The sequence below is a fragment of the Pongo pygmaeus genome, chromosome 1, assembly GCF_028885625.2.
Source record: "Pongo pygmaeus isolate AG05252 chromosome 1, NHGRI_mPonPyg2-v2.0_pri, whole genome shotgun sequence".
Classification (NCBI taxonomy): domain Eukaryota; kingdom Metazoa; phylum Chordata; class Mammalia; order Primates; family Hominidae; genus Pongo; species Pongo pygmaeus.
The window spans coordinates 14,287,935-14,298,582 of NC_072373.2; the positions used below are offsets into that span (position 1 = coordinate 14,287,935).

Genomic DNA, 10,648 nt, shown 5'->3' on the forward strand with positions numbered 1-10,648 from the left:
TCCTGCCTTGCTAAATGGCCGTTGCTCGGTGGTGATGATTCATGGCATTTGGAAAGTGTGGCTGTGTTCTGAACAGGGAAGTGAAAAATAACACAGCCAAGGTCAGTGCAGGACAGGATAGGGGCTGTTACAAAATGTGCAGTTTTACTCTGAAAAATGCAGGGGGTGGGGAGCCACCGTAAACTCGGTCCTGGTGGTTCACACCGCGTGCGTGGCGCCCTGCTTGCTCTCCTTCAGAGCGTCAACTTTTCCAAGTGTCAGTCACTAATTTGTCCCTTGGAAGCGGCTGCTGGTCTTGGCTGAGCGGCTGTGGGTAGGAGGAAGTGGATGGGTGATTCAGTGAGTGTCTGCTTCCTCTCTGACTCAGGATTGGATCTGTTTCTGAGGGTGGTGCCAGGGGGCACAGTGTGGCTTTAGCTAGATTCTTTGAACTTGGAGTCAAACCTGAGGCTCTGACCCCTTGTAGCCGCTGGCCCTCCCTTGACCCCTTTGGATGAGTGAGGGGGCTCAGCTGGACCCTATGACCTTGCTTCACGTTGGGTAAGCCTTCTGACCTGAGGCCTTTCTGTGGTTTCAGCTGAGAGAGGCTAGTGACATAGAGAGCTGAGGCAAATCCTGGATCTGTGCCTGCCTCAAGAGCTCCCTCCTTTTTGGGAGTTGCATTTGGGGGAGCAGCATGGTTCTGAGGGGCTCTACCTAGGCAGGTGCTAGACTGATGGAGGAGGCAGTTGAAGGAGGAAGTAGTTTTCTTGTGGTCCCTTTGTCCATTTAGCCAATGATACGATAGGAGAGGGTCAGGTGGGGAGCTGAGACATTCCGAAGTGAAAAGTCAGGATTGGCTTTTTATTCCAGAGCATGGAGTTTTCCAAGGATCTATCGCTAGAGTGCCGTCTGAACAGCCATTGCTGCTGATGCCTAAAACCTCTTCTAAGAAACACTCCAATTATTCAGATAATTGCTTGTGCCTAAGACTGTATAACCTAAGAGTGGAGTGCAGGCTTGATAAAGAGTTGGAAGCCCTCTGCAAAACTGCTACAGGTGTTCTGCGTTCCGACGTCCTCCATCACCCTGGACAGGGGTTATTCTTCCAGCCCAGTCTCTCCCATTTCCTCTTTTCTCCCTCCATCTCCTCCCATTTGCTTGGCCAGAGCAGAGGCTCGGCTGGTCTAGTTCAGGTAGGACGGCCAGCATCCAGTCACCGCCATATTCAACAAGGACTTGAGAGCTTCTCGAGAGAGAAATGCAGGTCAAACCAGCCAGGGCTTTTAAAAGGGGGCTTTGTGTGACCCTGGACACCTGCAACTGGGAGCCAACACTGCCACGTGCTCTCTCTTTTCTCACGCCTCAACTTCCTCTGAATACTGATCTAAATCTCTTTGCTAAGCTTCCTCTCTGTGGCAGGTAATGTGCATGATGGCAGCTTTTGCTTATTGCACCTCATGACTTCACTGCCAGAAAGGGACAGAGAGAGGCCTTCGTGGCCTTCACTGGGTCCAGGTGACCATCACTGGCTCAATCACTGCGGCCCAGGAAGAGCTGAACTGATGGCTGCTCACATCTGGACTCTGATTTGTGCTAGGGAGGGGGCACTCTCCAGAAGAAGGGGCCTCTGTCCTGGAAGACATACAATGGAGCCCACCACCGTGGTGCTGAGAGCTATTCCCAAGTCCTAGGGCGCAGTGGGCCCTCCCCCTTCGCCTCTGCGTCCCCTGCCTGGCAGTGGGGGACATGGCCTGGGGGAGGGGTCACATCTGTCCACAGAGCCCATTGTTTTTTGGCTTGAAAATCCATAGGAAAATGGGGGTTTTTCTCAGCTCTTTTTGGAGTGGGGGCAGCAGCTGTGTGATTTTCTGAGCGGAATGCCTTGGAGGATCTAAGCAGTGAGTGAAGGAAGAACAAAAGAACCATTCTCAGAAGCACGGCAAAAATGAAACCAAATAAAAACCCCATAAAAATCCCTACCGGGGCAGAGGAAATACCAAGCCAGTGCTTTTGGACTGCAGATTCTGTAATAAAGGAAAGATTCACGGATACGCTGTGCAACTTGCTTACGTTTGGGCTGGAAGGAGAATGTGCAGGAAAATGATATAAAAGTCATCCAAGAAAGGGAGGCATCGCTGTGTGCATTTGTGTTGTGTGTTGTTGCAATTCAGGAGTGGACTAAGGACTGGGGTTCATGGGGAGCCTGAAAGAGACACTGGACAGGAACTGGTTCAAAGTTTGTGCACAGCTGCGGAGATCAGATGACTGTCAGCTGGGCCTGCCCCCTGCTGCCTCTGCTCGATTGCAGGAGGAACTCTGACCTTGATTTAGTCACCAAAACACCCATCTGGAAAGCTCTTTGAAGATTGATTAAGTAAACACTCACAGCACAGATAATCATAATTGAGTGACGTAGCTGAATTATCTGCAGTGCATGGAAGAATGCACTGATGAGAAAGCTCAGGGGCATGTTCCCTCTCTGTTCCTCTAATTTGGCTTCCTTACTTAGGGGTACAGTTTCGGGCACCGGGAGTGTTTTGAGGGGATGGCGTGGAGGATGTGGAAACTTTCACTCTCATTTGGCAGGGTGACACTATCGCAGGCATAGAACACCACCCGTCACCGCACTGCAGCTGGTGTGGCCTGTGGCAGGTAGCACTGTCCGCACAGCTGACCTGAGATGCTGCCTGTAGGGGGTTTCAGTTCTGCTTTGTGACTGTGGGCTGCTGTGAGCCCACTTTGGGAAAGGGCTCACAGATGGAGAAGGCCTGGATTTCATCTGGGAGTGCCTCACCTCTCTGCACGGTGGTTCTGCTCTAGGCAAGAGCTGGTGGGCTTCTGTGGGCATGAAGCAGTGGCCACGCTACTTCCCTAATGATCTCTGCAGCTCCGTGGGAGATAGAGATGGGAATAGGCTGTCAGCTCTGGACTCAGCTTCTGGACTTGGTATGCCTGGAATTTGTTGAGTCCTCTGGATTCGGGGAGCAGTTTTGATGTTCATTCAATTCATTCATGATTGATACATCCACCTATTCACTCACTCACCGGGGCTATCATTTCATCATTCAGTCACGTTGAGATGATGTCTCTCCCACCTTTTCTCTCTCCTGCCTGGCACAGTGCCAAGCTTCTGCCAGGGCTCTGCACATTTGTTGACATCTCTTCCTGCTCTGCCTTTGTTATGGTTGAATATCTAACCCCCAGGACCTCAGAATGTGACCTTATTTGGTGATAAGGTACTTATTTATTTATTTACTTAATTTTTGATACAGAGCCTCGCTCTGTCACCCAGGCTGGAGTGCAGTGGCGCAGTCTCAGCTTACTGCAACCTCTGTCTCCCGGGTTCAAGCATTCAAGTGATTCTCTTGCCTCAGCCTCCCAAGTAGCTGGGATTACAGGCGCATACCACCACGCCGGGCTAATTTTTGTACTTTTAGTACAGACTGAGTTTCATCATGTTGGTCAGGCTGGTCTCGAACTCCTGACCTCAGGTGATCACTTCAGTGATCCCAAACTGCTGGAATTATAGGTGTGAGCCACTGTGCCTGGCCAAGTGTAAGGGTCTTTAAAGAGGTGATTAAGTCAGAATGAGGTCACGAGGATGGGCCCTAATCCAATATGACTGGTGTTCTTCTAAGAAGAGGAGATGAGGACATAGACACACACAGAGGGAAGCCCATCTGAGGACATGGGGTGAAGATGGCCATTTCCAAGCCAAAGAGAGGCCTCAGAAGACACCAACCCCGCCGGCACCTACACCTCAGACTTCCAGCCTCCAGACAGTGAAGAAATAAAGTTCTGTTGTTTAAGCCAGTCTGTGGTACTTTGTTATGACAGCCCGGGAAAATGAATACAGCCTCTCAACACGTTCACTGAGCATATAGCCATCTGCAAGTTATTCTAGACGATCTACAGACAAAAGTAGAGAAGTACAGGAAAAGAGGAACAGGAACAAGCTCATCTTTTCTTCTTCATTTTCTCCTCCCAAACCCTCCCTACTCAGCCTCTCCTTACCTCTACCCTCAGCAGAAAGCAGAAACTTAGGGGGAAATGAAACAGAGGGCTCTCCAGCAGATGCCACCCTACGGAAGCTCTGGAATAGAATGGAGACCCTTCAATATAGAATCAGAAGCATCACTTTCTTTTGGCTGTCCCCCACTCTCCAAGTTTGTTTTTAGCTCACGTGTATACACACTCATGGCCACAACACACACACGGCCTGACAAAGCAGCCACATGTGTGCATCTCAGAAAGACTGGGAACAGGGACCCCAGCTGTTGTTGACACGCTGTGACTGTGTGGCTGGCAGTGTGTTTGCCAGTGTTTGCCAGTCCCAGCTTTATGGGGCATGGTGGCTGGAAAAGGCTGCAATAAAATGATTCTCTGGGGCACGAATTATGTCACTTTTTGCCCTTTGTGTGTAAAAATGATGGCAATGTTGTGTTTCCACGCAATTGCTACAGGACTGTCCTTTGATTTATGGCCCTGGAGGATGGCTGTGTGCTCTGATCTCTTTATCTGCAAGAATCACCAGCTCATTTCATTGTGGATCATCTTGGGATCTCTGGAAACACCTCCCAGTCTTCAAACCTGCTGTGCCTATTAACAAGCCAGGCCTGTTTAAAACAGGCTCAGTATGGAAGACTCAATATTCCTCGTTCTTCTACAGTATCTACCATTTTGGATCAAAGACATTTTTCACCACACAACGCAATAATAATCCTGTCCCATTGGTCCTTTTGCAATCCTGGCTTAGTTCACTGATTTTAAAGGAAATTGGGATTCCAGGAGCTCAGTGTTGACCAACGGGTCCCATGTTGCCTAGTACTGGGTCCCCAGAGGACTTTGGCCAAGATGTGACTGCCAATGTGGCTGTAATCAGCTTCTTTGTGCATGCTGCGGAGTGAAATTTGCACGTCACAGTCACTCTTCCCTCATATTGATAGTGGTGTTTCTGAAGTCTCGTGGCATTTCTTCATTTAACGTTGATGTTAAAACAAGCTTCCCTTTCTTTTCTATGTCTATTCCAGTGATGTTCTGAGGGCCAGCCCAGCAAGAGTGTCCCAAAGCCCGGGTATGCTCAACTTCTCCTGCCTCACTTCCTCCTGCAGTGCCTTCCTTTCCTGGCTTCCATTTCTGCCCCTCGACCCTGCCTTCTTTCTCTTGCTCCCTGCTTATTCCCAAGCAGAATCCTCTTATTTGATGGGACCTAGCGTATGCCCTACTCCTGAGGTTAGCTGCGTTTTAGATGAGTGTCTCCTGAATATCCTAAGCTTTCAAAATCCAAAGAAATTATCTCCCAATGCTTGAACGGAGCCAAGGTTTTCTACCTGGACTGGTTGGGCAGACAGGTCTACTCTGCTTACTTACATAACCAGGTAAGGTGATCTGCTGGGTTCTAAGTGGCACCCCTTCCTCGGTGTGTGTCTGTCTGCATGTTTGGCTGATGCGCAGACGCCTTCTCAGGTAGGTCTGGGGTGATGCAGGCTCCTATCACTCAAGGGTATGAATCTCTCTGCAAGTGGAGACTGATGTGGGCTCTTGGTGCCATCTCACTGCCACCTTCCCTTAGCCCCAGAGCTATATTTACTAGCTAGCCAATAAAAACAAACAAATACTACAGCTCTACATGCGTTCAAACCCTTGCTCTCCTCTACGCTTTCATTTCATAAATGTTGGTACATCCAGAGAACTGAACTGAGCCCACAGCCATGTACGAGCTTTTCAGTGACCTGATCACTTCCAATCTGCTCCAGCCAATGAGGATTCAGGGCAGTGACCCTTAGATAAAAGGCTTCATTTGGCATGAGTCATCCGTGGAGACATCCAGCCCACTTGCTCTGTGTTAAGTGCCTGGTTCCTGTAAATATTGACAGTTAGAAACCATCCCAAGAGCTACCATGCAGTGATCTGGAAGGTAATGTACACGAACATGACCACTGATGAGGCAATGCTCATTATTTGCTAAGATTCAGCCACTGATAAATATCACCCCATTATCTCTCTTCCCAATAGCGGCTCATTTACTTGTGTGTGACTCATAGTTGGTGTTTTATGGGGTCTGATTCAGCAAGGAAAGTTTGCTGCAACAAAGAATGACATCCAAGGCCACTTCAACTTCTAGAATACTGGCTTCTCAACAAGAGTGGCCTGGAAAAGCTAAAGGGGGAGTCTTCATCATCAAGGAACTAAAGGGGGTATGGAGGGATATAGAGCAAAAGAGTGTTTGTCACCAGTCAAAGCCGATGTGTTAAAACCCACTTATCCCCATAGGCACACTTCCATTACAGTTTATCTACGGATGCCAGTGACCTGCAAGAGGCTCCTTCTCCTTGTTCAAGTCACTTTGGGCTTGTTAGCTCTATCTCAAAGAAGGGGCAAGGATAAATCTCTACCCATGCAGAAGCTGATTTTACCTTTTGCTCTTCCTTTCTGACTGCTTAAAATAAATGTATCATTACCTGAATGTCTACTGATGCTTTCCAGTGGTTTTGACCGCTTGGTTTGTTGAGCTTTATTATGTGCAGGAAATTTGCATGTGAACCCTAGTCTTTATGAATGCCCTTTGTTTATTTCCTATATTTGCTGTGGGCTGAGGGTCAGAATCAAGCTTTTCAATAGGTGGGTTTTGAACATGGGCCTTTGGCAGACTGTGTGAAGCTGAAAAGCGCTGTCCTGAGCTAAGGGTGAGCACACACACACACACACACACATACACACGGCCATCGCCCTTTTGCATAATCACTTGGATTTACTCTGTGTTGCCCTGCAGTAGGGGCTCTGCTTATGTGGACCTGTCTCTCCACGCAGGCCAGCACAGCGCTGTGAAGGAGGCATGGATTACCTTAATGGGAGCCATCTCTTTGCCACTATCTATGTGACTTTGGGCAAATTACTTAACTGCTTTAAGCTCAGGTTCCTTATTTGTAAAATAGGAATAATGATACCTACCTTGACGGCTAATGTGAGCAGAGGTAATGTATTTAACACACATGGCTCATAAAAATTGCTCAGTAAATTGCAGTGATCTTCAGCACCAAGCCACTGTAAACATTGTTTCTGCCAACAGTAAAAAGCGGCCTACCAGAAGCCAGAAGTGCTATAAACATTGTATTAGCCCATCAAGGAGGTATTATTATCCAAGGCTTGGACTCCAGCTGGCCAGGACTAGAGAGCATGCACTGGCTGTTACCCGTGCCACCTTCCAGGGACACTGGAGGTCATGACTGTGTGTGTGTGTTTAGGGGAGGCTGGCAACTTGCTGTGTCAGGTGGCCACGAGGGCATCTGCTTCATCTTTGCCCCCATCACAGGAGCACAGACTGGTCTGTGTGCTGTTAGCCAAACAGCTTCTCAACGCCCTTGCTAAACCACCTGGCAGTGGCTAAGGGCTCTGTCTTTTGTTCAGGTTGATCACACACCTGCTGAGTTGCAGAGTCCAGTGTGTTCTGGAGCTTATTCATATTCCATATTTTTAATGGCTTGTCCATGGGTGGGTAATAGGAATCCAGTCTGTTGGGATGTATGGGCATGGGGGTCCAGGGTCCGTGAGGAGTAGGCAAGAAGCTCAAGTTGACAGCCAACTCCGCTCTGTCCTGGTAATCACAGGGCAACGAGCTGTGTTCAAGCGGAAGCTCCTCCTCCAAGGTCCCTCCCACCTCACCCCACTCCACCTCTCAGGGAAACATCTTACATGAGAGGGGGATATTTCAAATGATGCCCCTGGAGGATTGTTTTTCTGAAATGCACATCTGTGGTGTCAGGGCTGTAATGGCGTGTTTGGAAGAAAGAATAATTCAGTAGAGCAATGGTGTAGACCACGAAGGGGAGAGAATTCCCCTGAAGTGACCAAAAAATGACTAAGGTGCATTTCCAGGAGAGGAAATGTGAGGTGGAGGAAAATGATCCCTGTGATGATGTTGAAAAGAGAGCCTGCTCAGCCTTAAACTAGAGCTGCTGTGAGGCACCAGCGCTTCAGCTGGGTCAAACCAAAGTTCCCTGCTCTTCTCATAAAGGTGAGAGAAGGTCCGTGAAGGCCACCAAGGACAGGCCGGTTGGCATCACTCTGGCTACCTGAGTCCCTTAATGTCCTGGAAAACTGGAGTTGGCTTCCTCAAGAGCCCAGCGGTTGCCCAGTAAGGCTGGGGCCAGAAGCACAAAAGAACCGCCCTCGAAGCCTAGGGATGCCAGTTCTTCCCCTCCCTCCTGCAGTTTCTGCGAGAAGGAAGGAGCAATGGGAAGGAGGCGGCTAGGCCAGCTTTTGCTGCCTGGGATCAGAGCCATTCCACCCTTGGCCCCCTCAGGGTCTCTGCACGGTAAGTCAGCAGGAGAGCAATTGTCTCCTCTCAACAGTGACCGAGGCGGGCAGAAACTACAGTGGAGGTCAGACTTAGGCAGGCAGGGCCACTAAAGGACCCACTTTGCCAGCTTGGAGTTACACATGGGTTGCTCTTGGTTGGATACATCTGCTTCAAATCTTCCTCAACCCTTCGGGTCCAGGATTTTCTTCTCTGGTGCCCCAAAGAGTCGGCATACCCTAAACCTAGTTCCTACTTCCTGGGGTTGCTATGAGAACCAGCAGAGATGATGTGTGTCAGACACTCACCGTGTCCAGCACGTGGCAAGTGTTCAAGCTTGTTACCGAGTGTCATTATCATCAGTCATCATGTCAGACTCCTGGTTTGGGTTTACACTTTAGAAGTCTGTTCTCTTCCAAACTGATCCAGCACCAACCCCATCCACCCCCAAGAAAGTTTCAGCTCCTTTTTGCTTTGTTTTCTAAACCAATTCATTCCTGTAATTCATTCACTTGCTCATTTGTTCATCTGCCCAATCCTCATTACATTGGTGTGAAAGTAATTGCGGTTTTCACCATTACTTTTACTGGCAAAAACCGCAATTACTTTTGCACAACCTAATAAACGTCTACTGTGTGCTGTGCTCTTATGTTATCTGCTCATGACGCTGCTATGCACCTATCCCTCCCCAATACACACACACACGCGCACACACAGACACAGAGGTTCTTTTTCAGGTTCCAGGTCTCATTTTTGAGTAGATTCATGTGACCTTGCTCCATTTTCTCGTGCATGTATTTTTTCCATGGCAGATACGCTTTTCACATGAACCTGGTGTCTGCAGCATTTAGAGGCTTTGGTTTACAAAGTACTCCCTGTTCTAAGGTCCTCTGATGCCCTTGCTGTCTAGATCAGGGAAGGGATGAGGGGGAAGCCAGTACACCCCACAGGGAGAAAACCAGGCCTATGTGTACTCTGGACCCCGCTCCTTTCTCTGCCTGCCGGAAACCACACTTGAAGTCAGCACGTCAGAACCCGCGAGGTCAGGATAGATTCCTGCTTTTAAAGAGCTGCCTGGGCAAAGAATGTGAGAGTCACATTACTCTAGAGACCAAATGGCAATTCACAGCCACAAAGGGAGTGGCCCACTCCACCAATCCTCACCCTGTGACTGTCGGGCCAGACCCCTAGGGTGTCCACGGCTGCCCCTGTTGAAACAGTGGGGCTGACAAAAGCAATTTGAAGGGGAAACAAAAGTACTGCAGGGTCAGGTTACAAATGTTTGCCTAGACTTGGAATCCTTATTCTAGAAACTTCTATGCTAACCCATGGGGGCAGCTGTTGCTGCCTTTGATGAGTAGAGAAAAACAACTCTAGCGGAAGGAGGGTGAGGGGGAGCAGAGCCAGGAGAAATCCTGGCTCAGCAGTCCGGGATGGGTCCCACCAATACAGTAGCCAGGGAGCAGGGCGCATGCTCTCCAGGATCCGATTTCAGGCCAGCTGGAGCGAGGATGTGTTCTTCGCCACAGGAAGAATGTTCCCTCAGACAGAGTTACTAACCCGGCAGGATGGAGGGAAGACCATACCGCCAGTGGTGATGACTGCACTTCCCAGCAGCCTTTCCCCCTTCCTTTCCTGGGTAGCATGTATTTTTGTGTTGCCAATTTACCCATCTCCCACAATACTCTTCATTTTTTAAAATGTGGGAATTTTTCTGAGCCTGTGAGCTATGTTGCAAAACTATGAGCACTTTTCCACAGTTACCCTATGTCATCTGTCTCTTCGACATAAAGAGGGAAGGAGGAGGGTGGAGAGGGAAAAGGAGGGAGAGAGGGAAAGAAGCAGAAACGCGAGAGAAACATTTTGCTGACGTCAAAGACCACACTCTACAGGATAGCATTACTTGTACCTCAACCACCCACTCTCTCTAATTTACTAGAAACCAAACGGACTGTTTAGAAGCCCTCAGCCTGGCAGTCTGGGTTGGGTTTTTCTGGGGGGTGGGTTGGGGTGGGGGTTGTTTTAATTTTTTGCTATTTTCCTTTGACCAAAAGGGCCATTAATTGTTGGGAATTTGAAAGCTACCTGATTCCATGAAACAGAGGGGATTTCCATGAGTAATAATTCAGACCGTGCTTGTGTAGGGCGCTGTGGCTCCAGTAAATTGATCCAGCTGCTTGCAAAGCTCATGGAAAACGGCCCCGGGGAGAGGACTGCGGCGTCTGCAGCTGGGGCAGCTGTGGCTGCTGCTGGCGCTGTCACGTGGTCCCGCCGGCGTCCGCCCCCTGCGTCCCATTCCCAGCTCCAGGCGCCCCCCATCCCCCGCTGCCCGAACCCCCGGTTCCTCGAGAGGTCGTCGCCTTGCAGCCC

General features: G+C 49.4%; 1 long non-coding RNA gene across 1 annotated transcript; it reads left to right on the forward strand.

Moving 5' to 3' along the window:
* The first annotated feature begins 419 nt into the window (after positions 1 to 419).
* Positions 420 to 6,445, forward strand: LOC134740237 (uncharacterized). Its single transcript, XR_010127554.1, has 2 exons — positions 420 to 540; positions 853 to 6,445. It is a non-coding gene; the product is annotated as an uncharacterized LOC134740237 (long non-coding RNA).
* Positions 6,446 to 10,648: the final 4,203 nt, after the last annotated feature.